This window comes from Stigmatopora nigra, chromosome 1, assembly GCF_051989575.1.
Source record: "Stigmatopora nigra isolate UIUO_SnigA chromosome 1, RoL_Snig_1.1, whole genome shotgun sequence".
Lineage (NCBI taxonomy): Eukaryota > Metazoa > Chordata > Actinopteri > Syngnathiformes > Syngnathidae > Stigmatopora > Stigmatopora nigra.
Genome location: NC_135508.1, coordinates 1,397,501 through 1,425,000, shown reverse-complemented (window position 1 = coordinate 1,425,000; position 27,500 = coordinate 1,397,501). Strand labels below are relative to the sequence as shown.

General features: G+C 34.6%; 1 protein-coding gene across 5 annotated transcripts in view; it reads right to left on the bottom strand.

The window, feature by feature from the left end:
• Window positions 1-27,500, bottom strand: part of rerea (arginine-glutamic acid dipeptide (RE) repeats a) — a 171,536-nt gene that overhangs the window by 100,827 nt on the left and 43,209 nt on the right. The window lies entirely within an intron of this gene.

Below are 27,500 nucleotides of genomic sequence, written 5' to 3'. Positions count from 1 at the left end.
GTACTTGTAGTACATGTACTTGTACTTGTAGTACATGTACTTGTACTTGTAGTACATGTACTTGTACTTGTAGTACATGTACTACAAGTACAAGTACTTGTAGTACATGTACTACAAGTACAAGTACTTGTACTACATGTACTTGTACTACATATACTTGTACTTGTACTACATATACTTGTACTACATATACTTGTACTTGTACTACATATACTAAATTTATACATACATTAAAAAAATGATATAAAAAACACAAATAAAAAAATAATATCATATATATAAATAAATATATACATAAATAAATAAGCGTGTAGCAGTTGACAATGACATGTTCATCCCGATTAGAGCCAAAATGGCACCGTTCACACCAAAAACCAACCAAAACTCAACCCTACCAAGACCCTCAAACCCCCCTAAAAACCCCCAAAACTCAACCCTACCAAGACCCCAAAACCCCCCCTAAAAAAAACCCAAAACCAAACCACCCCTACCAACAATACAACCAAACAACACTGAATATAAAACGCTTGGTAAAACCACCCTCTTATCTCCACATAAAACCGCCATCCATGTGTTGTAATAACACACTGCCGAAATATCTCCAGTCAAGTACTTTCAACCTGGCATCGATAACAATCCGAGTATGTGAGCACACCAGGTTTTAAGCCGCCGCCAGAAGACTTAAACCCGTTTTTTTCCCACTTCCAGCTGCGAGTATAGTTCGTGTGTATTTGCCACAAGATGGCTAAATGGCCTTAAGGGAGGGAGGCGGCTACATATTACATATCCCGAGATGTCTATTATGTACAGGATGTGCCAGTAGCCCAATAGAGGCCAATTCATCATATCAGTGTGTGTTTAAAGGCCGTGTGTTTATGGGCCAGCACGAGGTGTCATATTTTCTCTCACACAAACCCTGGAGGGAAAATGCCAAGGTTTTTTTTATTTATTTTTTTACCCAATGAAGGACCTCGGTGTCGTCCGTGATAAGGGGAAGTGGATATTGTGATGCACGCGGGGGCGAAAGGCGTTATCGCTAACTTGGTTTCTATCACTTGTGAGAGCTTGGAATGTATTTTTTTTTGTGTTAGGGAAGGGAGGGGTTGGGCTAGGGTGGATAGAGAATCGGGTTTAGAGATGTTGGGATGTTGTTGTTATTGGCATACACTATTTTTCTACAAAAAATATCCAAAACATCAACAATGGCTGGCTCTAGAGGTGACTGTAAAGTAGTGAGTGCTTCATACCTGGAAGTCAATAGCAATTACCGTATTTTCACCACTATAAGGCGCACTTAAAAGTCTTACATTTCCTCCAAAATAGACAGTGCGCCTTATAATCCAGTGCGCCTTATATATGGAAAAAACAGAAAACCAAAAACGAAAAACCACCAGTCGGATATTAAAACAAAACAAACGCCTGACATGAAACAATACTGTGTTAAATATGCAGATCAGCCATCTTAGTTTACAAAATCTTCCATCATATAGCTCCTCCCCCACTGCAAGATTTTATACCAAAAAAATCCAAAACATGAACAATGGCTGGCTCTAGAGGTGACTGTAAAGTAGTGAGTGCTTCATACCTGGAAATCAATAGCAATTACCGTATTTTCACCACTATAAGGCGCACTTAAAAGTCTTAAATTTTCTCCAAAATAGACAGTGCGCCTTATTATACAGTGCACCTTATATATGGAAAAAATGTCATTCATTGAGGGTGCGCCTTATGATGTGGTGCGCTTTATAGTCGTGAGTGCTGCATCCTAGTAGCAAAAAAGGGGGAGTGGCTTATTAAAGAAATTTATAAATAAAAATGTATTATATATAAATATTTTTTAATTTATTTTTTTTATTTTATTTTTTATTTCTTTTATTTTTATATTTTTATTTTATTTTATTTTGTTTATGTCTAACAAAAATATATATATTTTTAAATTTTTTATTTATTTTTTTATTTTTATTTCCCATCAAGGACTTTGCAGTTTTCATTTATAAAACTGGTCTACATTAACCGCGATATTCGAGGGATTACTGCAAACTGGAAATTTGACTTACATTCCATACTCATAAAAAAAAATGTCGGTGATGAAAACGCTACTCGAACAAGCACAAGGATTTGAGCTCCTAGATCAGTACCGCCATATCCTCAGAGGACAGCTCATAAAAAAATGGCTGCCTGGAGCATTGGCGTTTTAGTACTACATCACAAAGAGAGACACGTAGAGTTTACGTACTTCCAGGATGGCCAGTTATTCTTCAAAAAAGGTTGGGAAGGCGGGGCTTAACGTTGACAATTTACAATGGGCCTTTTCTTAAAGATACACACAAGCCATAAGCCGAAATTATTTCCATAAAACAAAACCAGAGGCTCCAAAAAATAATGACTTTCTGTTACAAGAGTGCGGCACACGGCGGCCATTTTGCCGACTAAACTGGAGTCTAGTCCTTTTTATGAGCTAAAACTGAGACTGATCCAATGTTTTGTGTCTTTAAGCACACGCAAAATGCATGTTTGGGACGTGTTCTTTATCATGGGTGTCAAAATGGCGGCACGCGAGCCAAATGTGGTCCGGCGTAACATTTCGTGCGGCCCGAAAAAGTAAATGAAAAGTGCAGGGTTTCAGTTTTATGATCAAATTTAAATGAAGATGAATGATGTATTGGGAATATTTGGCATGGTTTTTATTTTTACATGACATTAAATTAAAAAATATATATATTTTTTTTAAAATTGCTATTATTTATTTAATATTTATTGATTATTCATTTAATGTTAATCAATTATTTATTTAATATTTATTGATTATTTATTTGATATTCAGTGATTATTTATTTGATATTTCTTGATTATCTATTTAATATTTTTTGTTTATTTATTTAATGCTTATTGATTATTTATTTAATATTTATCATTTATTTAATATTATTTATTGATTATTTCTTATTTTTTATTTTTTAATATTGTTTATTGATTATTTCTTAATATTATTTGTTGATTATTTTTTAACATCATTTATTGATTATTTATTTTATATTATTGAATTATTGATTTATTTTTATTGATGATTTTTTAATATTATTTATTGTCTTTATTCAATATTATTTATTGATTATTTATTCAATATTATTTATTGATTATTTATTTAATACTATTTATTGATTATTTATTAATTATTTATTTCAGGCCACAAAGAGACAAAAGACAACCAATCGTAGCTTGGAGCAATTTAAAGTCCCCAACTAGCTAGCCTAGCATGCATGTTTTTGTAACGTGGGAGAAAACCAGAATCCCCAGAGAAAACCCACACAAGCCCGGGGACACCATGCATACTCCACACAGTAAAAACCGACTTGGAATCAAACCCTCGACTCCAGAACTGCGAGGCCAACACGCTTTAACCACATGCTACGCTTCTGGACAGGAAATGCTCTCCGTTTAAAATGGCTTCCGAGTACAGAAAGCCACACATGGCACATTTGCATTCATCTTTGTTTCCCCACACGGCTCAATCTCCAGAAATGTGTCGGCCATTGACGTACGCGGGTGTATTTGCGCGACCCGCGCGCTCAGCCGCTAAATGGCCAGAGTGTAATGCGCCTGGACCTCAAGTCTTTCTTTCAGATGCGCCTAACCCGCCCGCATTGCTGTCGTTGCTCATACATCAGCAGAGCAAAACGCTGCCCTTCACCCGCCCTCCCTTTTTTAAAAAGCCCAGGGGGCGGGGCCTAGCTGCCTCCTCATTGAGCTCAACAGGAGGGGAGGGGCGTTTCAACCAGGCCAAACGCTGCAATGAATAATTATGCCTGATCATGTCTTTTAGTGGTTTGTGGGTTAGCCTCAGAGTTCTGGGTTCGATTCCAGGTTGGGACACCTGTGTGGAGTTTGCATGTTCTGCGTGGGTTTTCTGTGGGTATTCTGGCTTCCTCTCAGATTTCCCAAAAATAGTTGGACACTTTAAATTTCCCCTAGGTATGCCTGTATGATAATAAATAATTAAAAAATAATAATTTATCAATAAATAAAATTTAATAAATAACAAAAATAAAAAATAAAAAATGAATGAATAATCATAAATAAGAATGAATGAATAATCATGAATAATAATAAAATCATAAATAATAATAAATAAAGTCATAAATAAGATTAAATAAATAATAAAAAAAATAGAATGGAAGCATACATAATCATAAATAAATAATTAATTAATAATCATTAATAATAATAATAATAAATAATCATAAATAAATAAATAATAAATAATCATTAATAATAATAAAATCATAAATAAATAATTAATAAATAATCTATAATAATAATAATAATAAATAATCATAAATAAATAATTAATAAATAATCATTAATAATAATAAATAATCATAAATAAATAATTAATAAATAATCATTAATAATAATAAATAATCATAATTACGTAGTCAACAAAATAAATAATCATAAATAAGTAGTCAACATAATAAATAAGTAGTAGTCAACGTGAATAAGTGTTCATATAAATATGTAAGATTTATTCTTTCAAATTTGAAAATTTTAGTAGCTCGTTTCAGCATGGATTTTAACATTTTTATGATCTTAAAAAAATAGTAAAAAATGTCAAAGTTGCGATAATCGAGGGATTACTGTAGTCCTATTTTGTTTCATTGCACCATGTTAGCCACCCTATCGCTAACCATGCTAACAACAACAACCCTTCCTTCCCTACCATCCATTTCAACTATCATCTCCGGCACCCCCATTTCTGTGCGTCACAACCCAATTCAAATTTATCGACTCTTATCCAAAGTCTTTACGACTATCGTATCCGGAAATGATTTAACGCCGTTCTCATTTTATCAAGCGCGTCTAATGTGACCCCTCCCCCTTCCGTCCGTATCTTATTTACGAGGCCGGTGGTCCCACCGCCACCGCCGCCGTTCTGCTTGGATCGGCAAAAAAAACGCGGCGGATTTCTTAACGCGGCAGTTCCTGGCTTCCGTCTTCCACGCTCGCCGCCACGATTCAATCACGGGGAGGAAATGCCTCTTAATTGACGTAACCATGGCAACCGGAGCAGACGGAAAACCGATTGATTACCTTTTCGTTCCGCGGAAAAATACTGACGCGTTTATAATCCGGGAGGAAATAGGGGCGACATTGTGACCTGAAAACGAAGTCTATAAAAGACCAAAGTAATTGTTTTGGCGAAAGCAATGGCGTCATGAGTTAATGATGAATACAAGATGATTTGAAAACATGACAGCCAAGACAAACAGAGTCAAGGATAGTTTCTTCCCGAGAGTTGTCGCCATGTTTTTATTGTCATTATACTTATATAATGAGATTTAATGCACTAAAAACTTGCACTTAAACTCCATTAGCTGCAAACCACTTTTGTACTTTAGTACTTATGTGACCACTTATTATGTTGACTACTACTTCTCTATTAAGATTATCAATATTTATTATGTTGACTACTATTTCTCTATTAAGATTATTACTATTTATTATATATATATTCTCTATTATCTTGACAAATACTTTTATTATGTGGACGACTTATCTTTTTTATGACTACCAATCTACTAAATACTACTTATCTATGTTGACTGCTACTTATTTATGTGGACTATGACTTATCCATTATGTGGACTACTCATCTATGTGAACTACTCATCTATGTTGACCAGATATCTATGTTGAGAAGGACTTATTATGTTTACTGCTACGTATCTATTATGTGGAATACTAATCTCGACTCATTTATTATGTGGACTAATCTATATTAACAGGGTATCTATGTAGACTACTTATCTATGTTGACTACTGATCTATGTTGACTACTTATCTAGGTTGACTACAACTTAATTCTTATGTTGACAGCTACTTATGTATGATGTGGAATTACTAATCTATTATGTTGACTACTTATCTACGTTGACTACTTATCTATGTTGACTAATCTATGTTGTTTACTTATCTAGGTTGACTAATCTAGGTTGACTACTTATCTATGTGGACTACTTATCCATGTGGACTACTTATCTATGTGGACTACTTATCCATGTGGACTACTTATCCATGTGGACTACTTATCCATGTGGACTACTTATCCATGTGGACTACTTATCCATGTGGACTACTTATCCATGTGGACTACTTATCCATGTGGACTACTTATCCATGTGGACTACTTATCCATGTGGACTACTTATCCATGTGGACTACTTATCCATGTGGACTACTTATCCATGTGGACTACTTATCTATGTGGACTACTTATCTATGTGGACTACTTATCTATGTGGACTACTTATCTATGTGGACTACTTATCTATGTGGACTACTTATCTATGTGGACTACTTATCTATGTGGACTACTTATCTATGTGGACTACTTATCTATGTGGACTACTTATCTATGTGGACTACTTATCTATGTGGACTACTTATCTATGTGGACTACTTATCTATGTGGACTACTTATCTATGTGGACTACTTATCTATGTGGACTACTTATCTATGTTGACTACTAATCTATGTTGACTACTTATCTATGTGGACTACTTATCTATGTTGACTACCTATCTATGTGGTCTACTTATCCATGTGGACTACTTATCCATGTGGACTACTTATCTATGTGGACTACTTATCTATGTGGACTACTTATCTATGTGGACTACTTATCTATGTGGACTACTTATCTATGTGGACTACTTATCTATGTGGACTACTTAACTATGTTGACTACGACTGATGTATTATGTTTACTACTTATCTATGATGTGTACTACTAACTACCGTCTTGACTAGTTATTTATTGATTACTTATTCATTGACTACCCATTTGTCATTACTCATTGATTATGTATCTTTTTCATTCATTCCTTTCTTGTTATTTATACTCTTCTCTACTTATTTATGTTGTTTCCTACTTATTAATTGCATTCCCTATTCATTGTTACTATTTATTACTTATTGATTCATCCATTTGTTTCTTCCTACCATTTGTGCACTTTGCACTTAAGCTTCAAATCTCATTCTACTTACATAACAACAACCAAAACATTCAATTCAATTTCTTAGGGTCAATCTCCAAATCCATTTTCTCTAAAAACGTCCACCCGGATAAATTTAAAAAAACAACCAAAAACCCCAACGAGGTAAAGGGCAAAACCATACAGCTGTTCCACCTGGACTAATAGTTCAAGTGACATGTGCCATAACAAGGATCCTTGTCCATTAACCTCCGGCACCCCCGCAAGGGCACGTCGTCGTCGTAAGGCGGACTAGCGAACGACTGCTAAATAAAAGACAGAGTGCAGCTCTTTGCCTTTCATCACTCAAGCAACTTAGGACTGACACGCCTCAAAACGCACACCGCAGCACACAATAACCTTGGACAGGGGGACGGAGGACGGGGGGACGCTAGCGTCCACTAACGCGTTTTATGGGAGAACACGGGCTTCAAATAGCTGCTACATTTCTCAGCACTGGCATTAAGATAGCTCTATTTCTCCTCCTCCTTTAAAATATCATGAAATACAGTGGTACTTTGAGATAAGAGCTTATTTTGAGCCTGGACTGAGCTTGTATGTTGATTTAATCGTAAGTTAAATGAATGTTCCCTATAGAAATGAACTAAAAATACATTAATTTGTTGTAAAACTCTGAAAAAAAAAAAACAGGATTTGGAAAAACTACAAAAGGTGGTACCTTGAGATAAGAGCTTAATTTGAGCCGGGACTGCGTTTGTATGTTAATTTAATCGTAAGTTAAATGAATGTTTCCTACAGAAATGAACTAAAAATACATTAATTTGTTGCAAAACTCTGAAAAAAACAGCAAAACAGGATTTGGAAAAACTACACAAGGTGGTACCTTGAGATAAGAGCTTAATTCGAGCCGGGACTGAGCTTGTATGTTGATTTAAACGTAAGTTAAATGAATGTTTCCTATAGAAATGAACTAAAAATACATTAATTTGTTCCAAAACTATGAAAAAACACCAAAATAGGATTTGGAAAAACTACAAAAGATGGTGCCTTGAGATAAGAGCTTAATTTGAGCCAGGACTGAGATTGTATAGTGATTTAATCGTAAGTTAAATGAATGTTTCCTATAGAAATGAACTAAAAATACATTAATTTGTTGCAAAACTATGAAAAAACACCAAAACAGGATTTGGAAAAACTACAAAAGGTGGTGCCTTGAGATAAGAGCTTAATTCGAGCCAGGACTGGGCTTGTATGTTAATTTAATCGTAAGTTAAATGAATGTTTCCTATAGAAATGAACTAAAAATAAATTTAATTTGTTCCAAACCTCTGAAAAAAACACAAAAAACAAGATTGGGAAAAATTTCACACATGCGGACCAACCTGGATTTGAACCCAGAACTCCCACCGTCAGGCCGATGTGCTAACCACTAATCCACTGGACCGCGCTCAATTAGAATCTAGTAAAGGGTTAAATTTTTAATCTGATATCAATTTCTGAACCACTTAATCTTCACTAGGGTCGTGGGGGTGCTGGAGCCGATCCCAGCTGTCTCCGGGCCAATCACAGGGCCCGATGAGCCAAACAATATCTCAGAAAAATATGATTTTTCTTAAGATTTACACATTAAAGTAACACATTTGTACTCCTTATTAAAACCATGAATGAAAATTGTCAATCAGGACGCGGCTTATATGAGGGAAATTGTAAAATTCAACCATTTTAAGGCAATTTTAAGGGTGAGGCTTATATGCGAGAAATTACGGTATTATTCTCAAAATAGGGCACTTGTTTTTGGGTTGAAAATCTTGCTACACGAAGAAAATTGTAAAATTCAACCATTTTAAGGCAATTTTAAGGGTGTGGCTTATACGTGGATGCGGCTTATACGCGAGAAATTACTTTACTTGGCCCCAAATAGGACCAGAAAAATTTAATCTTTTTTTTTGGGTTGAAAATCTCCATACACGAATATGCAGTTGAAAACTGTCAATCATGGGACGGCTTATACGAGAGAAATTATCAAATTCAACCATTTTAAGGCAATTTTAAGGGTGCGGCTTATACACGGATGCGACTTATATGTGAGAAAATATTGTAAATAGCACCCAACATAAGCATTCCTCTAATTCAAGACATCAACAAATCATTGTCCATATTCCAATTGTTTATCTTTACTAGCCGGCAGCCATTTTTAAGCCCAATTGTTTACGTTTAAACTGTAATTTTCAACCCGACTGGTAATTGAACCTCCTCCTCTTGTTAAAAAAGCTTCTTTTGATACCCCGTCTTTTTCCGGGGGTGGCAACAGCTGCGGCGAGGCAGATTATTGGAACATTACCCGCATAGCCCCGATACACCCGCGCGTTAGCCATTAGCACGTAGATGTATTGTTCAAGCCCCTCCTACAATGAGAACATATTGACTTGTTGTCAGTCACTCATTTGATTAGACGCGAGTAGGGATTTTGCGTTTTCTTGGTCGCCGTGGCAACGCAAATTGGCAAAAGCCCACTACGGCTTTTTCTATTTATCGGAGAAGCACTTAGAGCTAGCGACATCGGATGGATGAACGTTAATTGCACTTTGCAACAGTACGCCATTGAAATGGCTTCAATTTAGTTCGTTAAATGTGATGTTATGCTTTTTATTTTTTACACAGTAAAATGATAACAGCGGCTCATTCAAGTAGCAAGATTTTCACCCAAAAAAATATTCAGTGTTTCAAGTCCAATTCAGGGACAAGTACCGTATTTTCACGACTATAAGGCGCACCGCATTATAAGGCGCACCCTCAATGAATGACATTTTTTCCATATATAAGGCGCACTGTCTATTTTGGAGAAAATTTAAGACTTTTAAGTGCGCCTTATAGTGGTGAAAATACGGTAATTGCCATTGACTTCCAGGTATGAAGCACTAACAGTCACCTCTAGAGCCAGCCATTGTTGATGTTTTGGATTTTTTTTGGTATAAAATCTTGCAGTGGGGGAGGAGCTATATGAAGGAAGATTTTGTAAACTAAGATGGCATCTGCATATTTAACAGTATTTCCCCAGTTAAGGCGTTTGTGTTTTTTTAAATATCCGACAGTGGTGGTTTTTCGTTTTTTCCATATATAAGGCACACTGGATTATAAGGCGCACTCTCTATTTTGGAGAAAATGTAAGACTTTTAAGTACGCCTTTTAGTGGTGAAAATAGGGTAATTGCCATTGACTTCCAGGTATGAAGCACTCACTACTTTACAGTCACCTCTAGAGCCAGCCATTGTTGATGTTTTGGATTTTTTGGTATAAAATCTTGCAGTGGGGGAGGAGCTATATGATGGAAGATTTTGTAAACTAAGATGGCATCTGCATATTTAACAGTATTTCGCCAGTTCAGGCGTTTGTGTTTTTTTTTTAATATCCAACAGTGGTGGTTTTTCGTTTTCACTTTTTTTCCATATATAAGGCGCACTGGATTATAAGGCGCACTGTCTATTTTGAAGAAAATTTACATACCTGTCAACCTCGAACCATTTGTGATCTTACCAAATTTTGTTTTCGCCCTTACATATATGTATAAATACATGGAAAATCTTACCACTTTACTTTTTTGTAAAAAATCACGAACAACAAGTAGAAAATGAAAGTAAACATAAACAAGGGAACAGGAAACGGAAATCACATGGTGAAAGTGTTACAAAACGAAATGTTTATCATGATCTTTTTTTTTTAGCCAATCAGAGGCGCCGGTACATATATCACTTGGCAGACATGCGTTTCCGGGAAGAAACAATGGCGGATGGTGAAAAATGGCTAGAAAGTGCCTTAATTTATTTTTTTTTCTCAAAATCACCGTTTAGCGTACCATTTTCATGTGTACAGCGTACCAATATAAAAATGGGCTTTCAGTTGTACCAATTACGGCGAGAACGTACCAGTTGACAGGTATGAATTTAAGACTTTTAAGTGCGCTTTATAGCCGTGAAAATATGATAATTGCTATTGCATCTTAGTTTACAAAATCTTCCATCATATAGCTCCTCCCCCACTGCAAGATTTTATTAAAAAAAATCCAAAACATCAACAATGGCTGGCTCTAGAGGTGACTGTAAAGTAGTGAGTGCTTCATACCTGGAAGTCAATAGCAATTACCGTATTTTCACCACTATAAGGCACACTAAAAAGTCTTACATTTTCTCCAAAATAGACAGTGCGCCTTATAATACAGTGCGCCTTATATATGGGAAAAATGTCATTCATTGAAGGTGCGCCTTATAATGCGGTGCGCCTTATAGTCCTGAAAATACGGTATATATTTTCCTCATTATTCATTGCGACTAATAGCTCGAAAAATGCGATGCTGTAGTATTTCAATAAAAAATGTCCTCCCAAAAATCCAACTTAGCCTCCAGTATAACATAAATAGTATTATTCCCCATTATAAATACAGTTAGGTTTTTCTAGAATTTTATTCATAAATGTCAAAAATAATTTTCTTTAGCATTTTATATGTTTATTTTTTCTGTATTTTGAAATAAATAATCATATTACCACCTTGTAGTTTCGTCCATGTCAAGTTTAATTTATGCGCATATAAGCCGTACCCTTGATTCAGTCATCATTTTTTTGGGTGACAAATACGGCTTATATACGAAAAAATATGATACATATATTTTTGCGACTAATAGCCCAAAAAATGCCTGTATTTCAATAAAAAATGTCCTCCCAAAAATCCCACTTAGCCTCCAGTATAACATAAATAGTATTATTTCCCACTATTGTGTATTTTTTGGGCTAGTACAATTTAGTCCCTCAAAAATGTTAATTTATCCATTTAAAAAAAAAACACAAAACACTGTTTACACTTAACGATTTCCACCAAAAAACCATCAAACTATTGCCACCATTGAAGAATGATGACATCACATCAGTGTATTTTGTAAACCTGGTCATTATGTCAACACCTTACACAAAAATTACACCGGTCGGTGGCCTTGTTCTTGCAAAAAAATAATGAGGTAGACACTATCAAGCTGCCCCCGGGCTACATGTCACTTCCCCATCTCTCGCTGAACCCGCAAATCATCCATTGTTTTATGATTTATTTATTTATTTCATGCTAAAAAAGGCAAGCTAATGCTTTTCCTGATGCGTGTTTGCATGTAAAAATGCTTTGAGCGACACTGGCGTCCATTCACAGATTGACTTAATTGGGTTGATTGTCAAGTTAAATCAAGGCTAATCAGAGAAATGACATGAATAAAGGTTTTTAAAGGTTATTAGTGCAGTAATCCCTCGAATATTGTGGTTAATGTAGATCAAATATGGCCGTGATAATTGAAAAACTGGTAAGTAGGACCACCACTATTAGAAATATCAAATATTTACTTATAAAACGCACATATTTTCAGTTTTTTTTGTCAATACATAGGGCGCTTTGTTGCTATAGTTGTGCTAGCATGACATATTTCACTTTTTTTACTGAAAAAATAATAAAACAATAAAAATGCGGATTTTCAATTTTTTTTATGAATATTAAAAAATTATAATATTTTTTTTCTTCAGTGCTGAGTCCGACTAGCAAGCATAGGGAGTGGCTTTGGTGTGGATTTTTACTTTTTTTATTTAAAAAAAATATCAAAAATAAATAAAAATGTGGATTTTTATATTTTTATGAATATAAAAAAATATTAATAATTTTAATTTTTCAGTGCTAAGTCCGAGTACCAAGTGGAGGGCGTGGCTTCAACGTGGATTTTCACTTTTTTTTATTTAAAAAAATAATTTAAAAAAATAAAAATGTGGATTTTCATATTTTTATGAACATAAAAATAATAATATTTTTTTTCTTCAGTGCTGAGTCCGACTAGCAAGCAGAGGGAGTGGCTTTGGTGTGGATTTTTACTTTTTTTATTTAAAATAAAAAATAAAAAAAATAAAAATGTGAATTTTCATATTTTTATGAAGATAAAAAAAATATTAATAATTTTAATTTTTCAGTGCTGAGTCCGAGTACCAAGTGGAGGGCGTGGCTTCAGTGTGGATTTTCTCTTTTTTTATTTAAAAAAATAATTTAAAAAAATAAAAATGTGGATTTTCATATTTTTATGACTATAAAAAAATAGTAATAATTTTAATTCTTCAGTGCTGAGTCCGAGTAGCAAGCGGAGGGCGTGGCTTCAGTGTAGATTTTCAACTTTTTTTTTAATTAAAACGTGGCTTTTCACATTTTTATGAACATTAAAAAAAAACAATATTTTTTCTTCTTCAGTGCTGAGTCTGAAAATGAAAAGCAAGTGGAGGGCGTGGCTTTGGCTCAGATTTTATTTTATTTTTTTAATTTATTTTTTTTTAAATAAAAACATGGATTTTCCTATTTTTTAAACTTAAAAAAAATAAAAATGTGGATTTTCTAATTTGTATGAACATTAAATAATAATATTTCAAGCGTAGGGAGTGGCTTCCACATAAATTTCCACTATTTTTTTCACTTAAAAAAACCTAATAATAAAAAATCTGCATTGCAGTAAAGCCGCGCTATTGGAGGGATTACCGCACTCACTCATATTTCCTTGTTGACGAATTTAGGTATTTTAAAGGAAATCCCTTGTCTTGGCCCAGACTTGTTGCCCCCCTTTGCTAAGCATAAAAAGATGTAAACAAGAGGCGAGATGGGAGCGCTTGAGTAAATCATTCACCGTGACTGGACGCCGTCGTAAAACAAAGCGTTAAAGGCAACAGATGCTCACATGGTTTGATTGTGCTTATTGGAGCGTGACCTTTCCAAACAGTCGACAATCATGCCGTGTCTGGATAACACTCATCTGCTCTCCTCAGGCTTTTAACAATGTTTATGCATTCCATCTTACATGTCTCTCTCTATGTATTTTTATCTATTTTTTTGCATTGCACAGCACACTAAAAATAGGTTTTGCAGGTAAAACTAGTCAAAAGCAATAGACAGTCATGATTATAATACAGTAATCCCTCAATTATTGCGGTTAATTTGGAGCAAACATGGCCGCGTTAATTGAAAAACAGCAAAGTAGGTAAAAAAAAAATATATATTATTTTTACTTGAGTGGTAAGTCCTAGTAGTAGACGGAAAAAAGGGGCGTGGCTTCTACTTGTAAGTTTCTGCATGGATTTTTACATATTACATATTATACATAAAAAATATATATTTTTATTAAATTACTAAAAATCTGCGATGTAGTCAAGCCACAGTATTTGAGGGATTACTGTATTTTATTTCTGAACTTTAATATGGTTTAGCCCCGCCCATTTTCTCTGCATTTTTGCATCGTATTTTCCGGACTATAATCTGCCATTTTTTTCATACTGTGGCTGGGTGCAACTAGTACTCAAGTGCAACTTGTATTTTTTTCCACTTCCTAATTGATTTATTGTATTTAATAATTTATATATATATATATTTATTCATATATTTTCTCATTAATTTATGTATATATTTATTTATATATTTGCTCACTTATCTGTTTATATATATATATTTTTTTTTATATTTTCTTATTAAATTATTCATATGGTTGTTTATATATTTGCTTATTAATTTATTTATATATATTTATTTTGTCATGTTTATTTATGTTTTTAAGTATTTATTTATTTATATTTTTTTCTTCCTTATTTATTTTGATTTTTTATCGATGTATTCGTTTCTTTTTTGTTCTTATTGATTATTTTTAGTTTGTATTGATTATATATAGTTTGTATTGATTATTTATAGTTTGTATTCATTATTTATAGTTTGTATTGATTATTTATTGTTTGTATTGATTATTTATTGTTCTAAATTGATTGTTTATTGTCTTTATTCATTATTTATTGTTTTTATTGCTTATTTATTGTTTTTATTGCTTATTTATTGTTTTTATTGCTTATTTATTGTTTTTATTGCTTATTTATTGTTTTTATTGCTTATTTATTGTTGTTATTGATTACTTATTGTTTTATTGATTATTTAAATGTTTGATGTTATTTGTCAGGCTTTAAATCTCATTTTATTTGTATAATAACAATAAAACAATTCTATTAAATTAAATATATTAAAAAAGAAATCCTGAGATGTTTTTTTTATTATAGTACATGAGCAAAGTATGTGTGCGCACATGTTTGTGTGCAATGGCAGCATATACTTAGTTTTCATTCCTAAGTGCTTAAATGCCACTTCTAAATGACATTATGAGACTAAAAGTGCAATTATCCTTCTTTTGATTACATCCTTGACCATAAAAATAAATAAATAAATACATAAATATATCAAGATGAATTCCCCTGCAGATAAAAAAATGGGTTATGAGATTATTGGTAGCAGTCCAGTTAACAGGATGAAGATCAATGGCTAAATGTATCAGCAAATATTAGCATTGGTGTGCCTGGCAAGTCATCATTAAGGAATGGCTACTCTTGCATTATTCATGAGCTCATGTTTAATTCAGACTTAACAGCAGATTCCATGCATAAATAACGCGATGATATGTTTAAACGCATTAAATGTTTACCCGCTAAAATGCGACTCGAGTCTACAGTCATGTTACTAGATGAGCATATTTTTTTTTTTTTGGGGGGGGGGGGATAATTGCACAAAAAGGTTGAGATGAAAAAGAGGAATATGGACTGGAATGCCTTGACATATGAGTGGCCCGGGATACGAGAAATTTGAGATAGGAGTGTCCCAATTTACAAGAAATTGTAGATAAGTGTAACAAAGAGAAATTTGAGATAAGAAAAAAAATCCAAGCTATTTTTGCCCTGAGATATGAGACACATTTGAGATAGGAGTGTCACAACGACCAAGAAATTTGAGATACAAGTCTCCCAATATACAAAAAAATATAAATACGAGGAAAATTCTGAGCAAATTTGAGGTACAAGTGTCCCAACTTACAAGCAATTTGAGATACAACTGTAACAAACATACGAGAAATTTGAGATAAGAGGAAAATTCCAAGCAAGTTTTTGCCCTGAGATACAAGACAAATTTGGGATAGAAGTGTCACAACTCAAGAAATTTGAGATACAAGTCTTCTACAAAAAAATTATAAATACGAGAGGAAAATTCTGGGCAAATTTGAGATACGAGTCTACCAACATGCGAAAAATTTGAGATACGAAGGCCTTTTTCCAGCCAATTTTTGCCTTAATATATGACAATTTTGAGATAGATGTCCCAATTTAAGAGAAATTTGATATAAGACAATTTTGAGCAACTTTTTGCCTTGAGATACAAGATATATTTGAGATACAAGTCTACCAACATACAAGAAATTTAAATTTACAATGAAAATTCTGAGAATGTTTTTGCTGTTTCCCAAATTACAAGAAATTTGAGATACGAGTGTCCCAACATACACTAAATTTGACATACGAGTGTCCCAACATACAATATATTTGACATATGGGTATCCCAATATACAAAAAAATTAAAATATGTAGAACATTTTGAGCAAATTTTTGTTCCAAGATATGACAAATTTGAGATACGAGTCTCCCAACATAGAAGAAAAAATCCAAGTAAATTTTTGCCCTGAAAAACAACATACATTTGAGATACAATTTTCCCAACATACGAGAAATTTGAGGTACGAGGTACATTTCAAGCAAACATTTACCTTGAGATACGACTGTCCCAACATACAAGAAATTTGAAACAAAAGAAAAATTCCAATCTATTTTTTTTTCTGAGACACAACACAAATTTGAGATACAAACATCCCAAATTGAAAAATTTGATACGAGAAACATTTCAAGCTTATTTTTACTTTGAGATACGAGTGTCTCAACATACAAGAAATTTGAGACAAAAGGAAAATCCCAATCTATTTTTTTGATCTGAGACACGAAATCAATTTTACATACAAGTTCACGTATTTTAATTTTTTTTGTAAATTGGGATACCCATATGTCAAATATATTGTATGTTAGGTCACTCGTATGTCAAATTTATTGTATGTTGGGACACTTGTATCTCAAATTTCTTGTAATTTGGGAAACAGCAAAAAAATTCTCAGAATTTTCATTGTAAATTTAAATTTCTTGTATGTTGGTAGACTTGTATCTCAAATGTATTTTGTATATGCAAAAAGTATAATGCAAAAAGTTGCTCGAAATTGTCTTATCTCAAATTGAGACAAATTTGATACGAAGAAAATTCCTAAAAATTTTTTACCTTAAGATACGTGACAAATTTGAGATACAAATGTCCCAACATACGAAACATTTGATATAAAGAAAATCCAGAGAAATTTTCGCCCTGACATACAACATAAAACTGAGATACAAGCATAAAAGACTTACTATATATTTACTTATGTATTATGTAGTGAAGCTACAATATTCAAAGGATTACTGTACTGCGTCTTTACCTCTGGTGCTTTGTATATTGACGCTACCAAAAGGGCCGAACGTAAGACGACGTTTTTGAGCAAGTAGCCCGATGGGGGGTTGCCATCCCACTTTATGAGCATCCACTGCTTTTAACAAAGCCAGATGTCTCTGTTACCCCCCTCCTTAAAACCACACACACACTTTACGTGTGTGAAAGTGCCCTCGGATGAGCCGCTTGAAGGATTTGTGTGTGTGTACACTACACACACACACACGGAAGGGGTAGAAAGAAGATAAGACCTGGTTTCAATTACACCAATTTCTCACTCATTGCTGCCTCCTGGGCTTTATGTTAATTAAACATATCGGCCAATCGGCTGCGCATACAACAAATGAGATGGAATTTTTGATCGGCCATCAAAGTGCAATGCCGCTACTTCCTTGTACTGACTTGGCTAGCGGTTAGCGGTTAGCACTAGGCTGGAATTCTCGTTGTAAGGGATTTGTCAATGAAAATATGAGGGTGATGTGAGTTAACGGGATAATGTAGCAGTGCTTTTAATGTCAGCTTATTTAAATAAAGAGACGGTAAAAAACTGGTGTCAAAGTGGCGGCCCGGGGGCTAAATCTGGCCCGACGGATTATTTTGTGTGGCCCGGGAAAGTAAATGATGAGTGCCAGCTTTCTGTTTTTAGTTTCAAATTAAAATGATAGTTCTAGATGTCTATTTTATTCCCGTATTTCCCCCCTTTTAAATCAATAACTGCAATTTTTTAAACATTTTTTGGGTTCTTAGTTCAAAAATGATTTAGTATAATCTCAAAATACCTAAAATACTTTATATTTTGCACTTTAATATGGAACATAATGATTAAAAGAGATTTTCCTTTACAAAGAAAAAAAGCTCAAAAAAACGTTTTTAGATCTATAAAAAACGGAATATTCAGGGCTTTTGATCCAGTTTTTTTAATCAAGTTACAAAAGACAACCATAAAATCCTCAAAAGCAACATGAAGTCACCTGTAAATGTCCAAAAATTACTAGAAAGTGACCCACAAACAGTAAGTAGCCCAGAAATTATTCCTAAAAATTGACAGTAAACAGGGGACCTTAAAATGTCTCAAAACCAACACGAAGTCACCTAGAAGTGTCCAAAAGGACCAGAAAGTCACCCACCAACGATAAGTAGCCCAAAAATTGACTTGTCAGTAAACAAGGGACCATAAAATCCCTTAAAACCAACACGAAGTCACCTGGAAATGTCCAAAAATTATCCCCCAAAAATTACAGGAATTGACTTGTCATAAACACACAACCCTAAAATGCCTCAAAACCAACAGGAATTCAAAAAAAAAAAAAGTGACCAAACACAGCAAGTAGCCCATAAATTACCCAACATTTTTTTAAAGGAATTGACTTGTCATAAACGCAGAACCCTAAAATGCCTCAAAACCAACATGAATTCACCTGGAAATAGCCAAAAAAGACCAGAAAGCGACCAAAAACAGGAAGTACCCCAAAAATTCTCCCAAAATTTTACATGAAGTGACCTATCAGTAAACTAGGGACCTTAAAATGCTTCAAAACCAGCAAAAAGTCACCCGAAAATATCCAAAAACCGGCCAAAAAGTGACCAACAAACAGCAATTAGCCCAAAAATTACCCAGAGAGCGACTTGTCATAAACACAGAACCCTAAAATGCCACAAAACCAGCAAGATGTCACCCGAAAATGTCCAAACCCGACCAAAAAGTGACCCAAAAACAGCAAGTAGCCCAAAAATTACCCAACATTTTTTATAGGAATTGACTTGTCATAAACGCAGAACCCTAAAATGCCTCAAAACCAACATGAATTCACCTGGAAATAGCCAAAAAAGACCAGAAAGCGACCAAAAACAGGAAGTACCCCAAAAATTCTCCCAAAATTTTACATGAAGTGACCTATCAGTAAACTAGGGACCTTAAAAAGCTTCAAAACCAGCAAAAAGTCACTCGAAAATGTCCAAACCCGACCAAAAAGTGACCAAACACAGCAAGTAACCCAAAAATTACCCTAAAAAATCTACAGTAAGCAACTTGTCATAAACACAGAACCCTAAAAATGCCTCAAAACCAACAAGAAGTCATCAAATCACCTATTTATGTCCAAAACTAAAGCGTTCTGGCCACGAACCAAACAGAGTTTGACAGCCTCTGCTTTGGAAACCAGCCACTGTGGACAGGAATACATTTAAAGGACTAGATGCTACGCTACGACGTCCTGATTACAGCCCCGTTGCGCTGTAATCTGCTTCTCACTGTGGCTCGCTACACAAATACACGCCAGTGAAAATGGACTTTCCCTCGAGGCGATGTACTGCTACACATTGCTGACTCAGTTGAGACTTCATCAAGGGGGCGGAACCCTTTTGACGGGAGAGAGTTATAAACAATTCATATTTTCAAATGTTATTCCTTGAGAGCCATACACAGAATTTAAAATACATGAAAATAGAAGCCATTTTTTACTCGTTTACAGCCTTTTAAAGGACAAAAACGGCAGTTTTTAGTATCTTTACAGATAAATAGTGGGACCTCTACTTACAATTTTTTGGGGAAATTGGATTTTTGTAAGTAGAGCAGTACTTTATAGGTATTTTTTTTATCCCTTTTAAAGGACAAAGGGACAATGTGACCTCTACTTACATTTTTTTTAACGTAAACTGGGATTTTTGTAAGTCGAACAGTACTTTGTAACAAGGATTTTTTGTAAGTAGAGCAGTACTTAATAGGTAAATTATTTCATCCCTTTTAAAGGGAAAAATGACAATGTGACCTCTACTTACAATTTTTATTTGCAACTAGGATTTTTGTAGGTAGAACAGTACTTTGTAGGTAAATTCTGTCATCCAATTTAAAGGGCAAAATGACAGAGACCTCTACTTACAAACATGTTTAGTAACATGGATTTTTTGTAAGTAGAACAGTACTTGAAAGGTAAATACTTTAAACCCTTTTAAAGAACAAAATGACAATGTGACCTCTACTTACAATTTTTATTCGTAACTAGGATTTTTGTAAGTAGAACAGTACTTTATAGGTAAATAATTTAAACCCTTTTAAGGGGCAGAATGACAATGTGACCTCTACTTACAATTTTTATTCGTAACTAGGATTTTTGTAATAGAAAAGTACTTTAAAGGTAAATACTTTAAACCCTTTTAAAGAACAAAATGACAATGTGACCTCTACTTACATTTTTTTTTCATAACTAGGATTTTTGTAAGTAGAACAGTACTTTATAGGTAAATAATTTAAACCTTTTTAAGGGGCAAAATGACAATGTGACCTCTACTTACATTTTTTTCATAACTAGGATTTTTGTAAGTAGAACAGTACTTTAAAGGTAAATAATTTAAACCCTTTTAAGGGGCAAAATGACAATGTGACCTCTACTTACAATTTTTATTCGTAACTAGGATTTTTGTAAGTAGAACAGTACTTTAAAGGTAAATGCTTTAAACCCTTTTAAAGAACAAAATGACAATGTGACCTCTACTTACATTTTTTTTTCATAACTAGGATTTTTGTAAGTAGAACAGTACTTTATAGGTAAATAATTTAAACTCTTTTAAGGGGAAAAATTAAAAAATATATGATTAAAGCTACGTTAAATGTAGCATCAATGCTCCTATTGGTGCGTTCATAACTCCCTATATTAACTACCACCTTATCTAGGAATCATATCCAACCACCCAAAGAGCCACATAAGGCTCCCGAGCCATAGATTTCCTCCCCCTGATATAGATAACTAACCATCCTCAGATTAGCATAGCTCACGGCTATGCTATCATATACAAACACTCGAATTGTCATGTAAACAAACTCCTGAAATGCTAGTATTAAAAAAAAGATCTGTTATATCTTGTTCAAACCAGCTGAGTCCTTCAGACGACCACGTTTCCCCCGCGTGCGGAGGGGGATGGGAAGGATAGCAACAATGGCCAATGGCGTAGAAGCCCGGGCCTTCTCATTGATTTTCTGCTTGTCTTTATGATGAGGCGGCGGTGCTCACAAATCCCGCATTGTTGAGGTCAAATGTGGGAGGGTGACGGAGCCTTGTCTGGAACCAAGTGGCGTTCACAGACAATAGTAATTAAAAGACATTTATCTAATCAGTAGCTTACAAACAGTCTTGTTTTGTTTGTTTTGTGGAGGATAAATTGTTGTTTTCATTAATAACTGGTTCAATTGTGTGGAGTTGAAATAAAATATTGTTGTTTTTCAGATTATTCGTCACTCCTGATTATAAGTCTCACTAGAAAAACTATTAATAAGGAAATATATATATATATATATATATATATATATATATATATATATATATATATATATATATATATATATATATATATATATATATATATATATATATATATATATATATATATATATATATATATATATATATATATATATATATATATATATATATATATATATATATATATATATATATATATAACATATTTTTATGGCATAATGACCACCTTCAATTTTTAATTTATCAGTAATATTTTGGATTTTTTCCATTATCTTTTTGTTAGAAATACGGCTTATATGCGAGAAAATTGGGTATTTATGAGAAAATATTTGGAGTTTGAAGTAATATTTGGGATTTTTTTTGTTACAAATACGGCTTATATGCGAGAAAATTGGGTATTTATGGGAAAATATTAGGATTATTGAAGTAATATTTGGGATTTTTTGTTCCAAATACGTTTTATATGTGAGAAAACTCGGTTTTTATGGGAAAATATTAGGAGATTGAAGTATTTTGGGGATTTTTTTTGTTACAAATACGGATTATATGCGCGAAAATTTGGTATTTATGGGAAAATATCAGGAGATTGAAGTCATATTTGGGAGTTTTTTGTAACAAATATGACTTATATGCGAGACATTTCTGTATTTTAGTGAAAATATTAGGAGAGTGAAGCATTTTGGGGGATTTTTTTGTTACAAATACGGCTTATATGCGAGAAAATTCGGTATTTATGGGAAAATATTAGGAGATTAAAGTAGTATTTGGGATTTTTTTGTTACAAATATGGCTTATATGCGATAAAATAGTCACACTAGAGTTGCATTTTTGAGAGGTCAATTTTCTATTAATCAGAAAATAACTGAAAAAAATACATTTAACACATACATTAAGTTTAAATTGTAAGCCCAGTCCAACTATGAAAAAGCGCGACTTATAGTCCAGAAATACGTACACATAAAAATATAGGGCGGATTTTGTTGTATTTTGTCCATTTGAAAGAATCCACTACACATTTCTTTCCACCAATGAGAGGACATCATTCAGAAGGCAAAAAAAAATAAAAAATCTCAAGTATTTTCTTTCCAGCAGCGAGTGGCTGTCACACGGGAAGAAGAAAAAAAAAATGGCAACCCCAACACGGCCGTTGTGTAAGCGTATGAAATAATATTTTTTCTCTCCACCCCCCCCCTCCCTTCACTCCTGTCAAACATTCACCCGCCTCTCAGCGGCCGCTTCTTTGATACACATGTCAGATTCCTCCGAGACGGTGTTTCAACGTTTACAGGCCGTTTGCGCACCCGCGTTTCTACTTTGACTCGCCTCCCCTTTACCCCGGGAATCCACCGCCACGGCGGACCGGGGGGATCAAAGTGCACGTCGTGTTAGTAGGCGGAGTCAGAGTACAATTGCGTCCCGACTTCTCATTTCGTTTCATTTCTGGTACATTGAACGCTAACAATAGCATGCGCTAGCGATGCTAACAGCCTGAAGTGAAACTGAGTGGATAAAGCGACCTTCAACAAAGACCAGAAGTAGATTCTTTTTTTTAAAGAGGGTTTAACTACATACAGTAATACCTTGAGATACGAGCAATTTGAGATAAGAGTGAAATTTTGAGTTAATATTTGTCTTGAGATACGAGACAAATTTTGAGTTACTATTTGTCTTGAGATAAGAGTAAAATTTTGAGTTAATATTTGTCTTGATAAGAATAAAATTGTGAGTTAATCTGTCTTGAGATGAGAGTAAATTGTGAGTTAATATTTGTCTTGAGATGAGTAAAATTTTGAGTTACTATTTGTCTTGAGATAAGAGTAACATTTTGAGTTCATATTTGTCTTGAGATAAGAGTAAAATTTTTGAGTTCATATTTGCCGTGAGATGAGTAAAAAATTTAGTTCTTATTGGTCTTGAGATAAGAGTAACATTTTGAGGTAACATTTGTCTTGAGGTAAGAGTACATTTGAGATCATATTTGTCTGGAGATAAGAGTAAAGTTTTTAGTTAATATTTGTTTTGAGATAAGAGGACATTTTTGAGTTCATATTTGTCTGAAGATGAGTAACATTATGAGTTAGTATTTGTCTTGAGATAAGAGTAAAGTGTTTGAGTTCATATTTGTCTTGAGAAAAGAGTAAAAAGTTGAGTTCATATTTGTCTTGAGATGAGAGTGAAATTTGGAGTTATTTGTCTTGAAGAAAGATTAAAATTTTGAGTTAATATTTGCAGCCCAGTGGGTGAGTGGTCAGTGTATCGACCTCACTGTGGGAGACTTGGGTTCAAATCCAGATCGGTATACCTGTATGGAGTTTGCATGTTTTCCTATGTGGGTTTTCTCCGGGTACTCCGGTTTCCTCCCACATTCCAAAATAAGCTAAGCTAATTATATGCTTAATTTCCCCAAGCTATGAATTGTGCCCTTCGATTGGTTAGCCATGATTCAAGTTATCCCACACCTCAGGGTTAGCTGGGATAGGCTCCAGCACCCCCCGCGACCCTAATGGGAATAAAGCAGCTCAAAAAAATGAGATGACAATTTCCGTACTGGATCGAAAGCAGTAAATCAATCTGCGACAAACGATCCCAATTAGCAACGATGCTAACAACTTTTCCACCGACCTGCGACATCAATTGTGAACGAATCAGATAACTCCGCCCCTCACCGAAACGCCGTTCTTATCGTAAACGGCCAGACCAACCTCAGTCAAATGTTTAAACAGAAGTGCACCTGGTGTTGACACAACGCCACACACGGCGACATTCCTCCACCATTTTTTTTTATAACACAATCCGCCCTTTTAAAAGCGCCGTTTCTTTAAGAGCTCACAACCCTTCTTTCATATTCCAATAATAACGCGTCGTTATCTGCCGGCGAGCTTCGTCTCGCAAGCGCTGGCGGATTAATCGCGTCGCAATCGTTAAACTAGAGGTCACTACTCGTCGCTTTTGGCGTGGGGGGGGTGATGGGGGGCTGTGGGTGGTGCTGAAAACGATGCAGATTAGCTTCCCTTAATTAGCAACATTGGAGTTAATAGCTAAGCGCGAGCTAGGAAACTGTTTTTTACCGTAGCGGCCATTTTGAGGCGGCATGGTACAGTTTTGAGAATTGCTTTGTGCTTTTGTGGAATATATAAATACCTTGAGATATGAGATTAATGTGTTTTGGGACTAAGATTGTATGTTAATTCATGTGTAATGACATATAAAGTAATTAAATATTAATATATTCGGGAGACACTATGAATCGGTGGCCAGCCAATCGCAGGGCACAAGGAGACAAAGGATATCCAATCATAGCTAGGGGTAATTTAGCATACAATTAGCTTAGCATGCATGTTTTTGGAATTTGGCAGGAAACCGGAGTACCCGGAGGAATCCCACACAGGCCCGGGGAGAACTACAGAGCGATGTTACTCTCATAAGCAACCATCTTGTATTTCAAATGTCTCCTATGCTAAGATACTCTTATCTCAAATTTGTCTCGTATCTCAGGGCAAAAAGCTGATCAGATTTTTCCTCTGTATTTCAAGTTTCTCGTATGTTGGGGGTATCCTTATGTCAAGGTATTAGGGTAAACATTGGCTCTGAATTTTCCTTCTATCTCAGATTACTTGTATGTTGGGGCACTCATATGTCAAGGTATTAAGGAAAAAGATCCTTGCAATTTTCCTCGTATCTCAAATTTCTCATATGTTGAGATACTTGTATCTCAGGGCAAACATTTGCTCGGAATTTTTCTTGTGTCTCAATTTCTCATATGTTGGGACACTTATGTCAAAGTATTAGCGCATAAAATTGCTCAAAATTTTCCTCCTATCTGAAATTTCTCATCTGTTAAGACACTTGTATCTCAAGGTTTTAGGACATACATTTGCTCAGATTTTTGCTCATATCTCAAATTTCTCGTATGTTGGGACACTCATATCTGAGGGCAAAAATTTGCTCACATTTTTCCTCATATCTCAAATTTCTCATGTTAGAACACTCACATAAAGGCATTACAGTATCCCAACAACCCCTTGAATTATTCCAAAACAAAACCATCCTAATTCACCACTTCACCTCACAAACAACCACCCACCCAGTACTTACAACCTCTAATAAAATGTAACATTCTTACATACGCCCCTGTATATATTTTTTGCCCAGAATTCTCCTCCCTCAACTCAAATTCCCCATATCCATACCCTGACTCATATCTCAAGGTATTACTATCCTCACAACGAGGGATTTTCCAATGTTACCACGAGTGCGTGGACATGAAAAACACGAGCTAAGCTGCCTTTCAGACAGACCAATCATTTGCTCTGCTTTCAAATCCTCAACTGAAAGCCCCCCCCCCCCCTAATTCACACACACATCACCACCAACTAACCCCCCACCCCCCTTTTTTTTGCTCTTTTCAGCCCCTCTTCTCTTTTTTTGAACCCCACAGTGCGAGCCGCATGTGCTCGGACCAGAGTTCGTAGCCTCTGGGGGTGCCGAAGGGGGGAAGTCAAGTTAATCTGGTGGTCCTTCAACAGTTTTCAACCGTGACGCCATTCACACCAACCGTCCCTTCCATTATGGCGCTCTAATAACCGTAATCCCATTGCCAAAACATTTTGGGAGAACCGCCGTTCATTGAATTCCTTGCCCGGGAGGGTCGGCAGCGACCATTTGCTGCCGCCCCCCTCTTAGTCCAAACGGATTGGACGTCAACGACATTTGAATTGAATTTATATTGTCATAATCCAAGTATAATGAGATTTAAAGCTTAAATTTCAAGTGCATAAATAACAACAACAACCAAACAAAGAGATAAATAACCAATAAATAAGTAGTCAACATCATAGACAAGTTCTATTCAACATCATAGATAAATTCTATTCAACATCATAGGTCAGTTCTATTCAACATCATAGATAAGTTCTATTCAACATCATAGATAAGTTCTATTCAACATCATAGATATTCTATTCAACATCATAGATAACTGTGAGTCAACATAGATAAGTAGTCAACATGAATAAGTACAAAAGCAACTAAATTGACATTTTTGCTGAAATAGATTGGATATTTATCATTCTTAAAGTCAAGTAATGAGTTAAATATGAATGTTTAAAAATAATATTCAACTTTAAAATGTGATAGGATGAGTGGATTTGTGTTTATTTATTTAGATTACGATATTGTCTGTGTAAACACGATAATAAACATAACAAAAACATTTCAAATGACCAAAAAATGAAGTAAATAAAACTAAGTGGCACGGTGTGTTAGTGGTTACCCCGTCTGCCTCGCAGTCCTAAAAACAAGGGTTCAAACCCTAGCGTGTTCTGATTGTTTATATATATTTAGATAATGATATTGTTTGTGTAAACACAATAAATAATAAAAATAACTGATCAAACATTTTTAATCACCAAACACGAAGTAAATAAAACTAAGCAGCACAGTGCACTAGTGGTTTCCCCGTCTGCCTCGCAGTCCTAAAACCAAGGTTCAAACCCTATAGCCTGTTCTGATTCCATTTTCACCCAAATCCTAAAAACAACATACATGTTTCTATATATAAATATATTTACAACATCCATACATCCCATAATTCTCTAACAAAACTCCCCTAACAGTACATTTTCAAACCTGAATAGTCATTTGTCTCCCACCACAACCCCTCCATTCCATCCCCTCCACCCAAAATGAACCCAAAATCAACTCCAGCACCCCCCACCAAGCTAACCTACCCCAAAATATGAATGAACAAGGCATCATTTAACCCCAATTCCACATCAAAGCATAAAAACATAGTTTATTTGTTCCCTCAAGTTTTTCAACGACGAGTCCAACTTCCACAACACAAACAACAAACACAACAA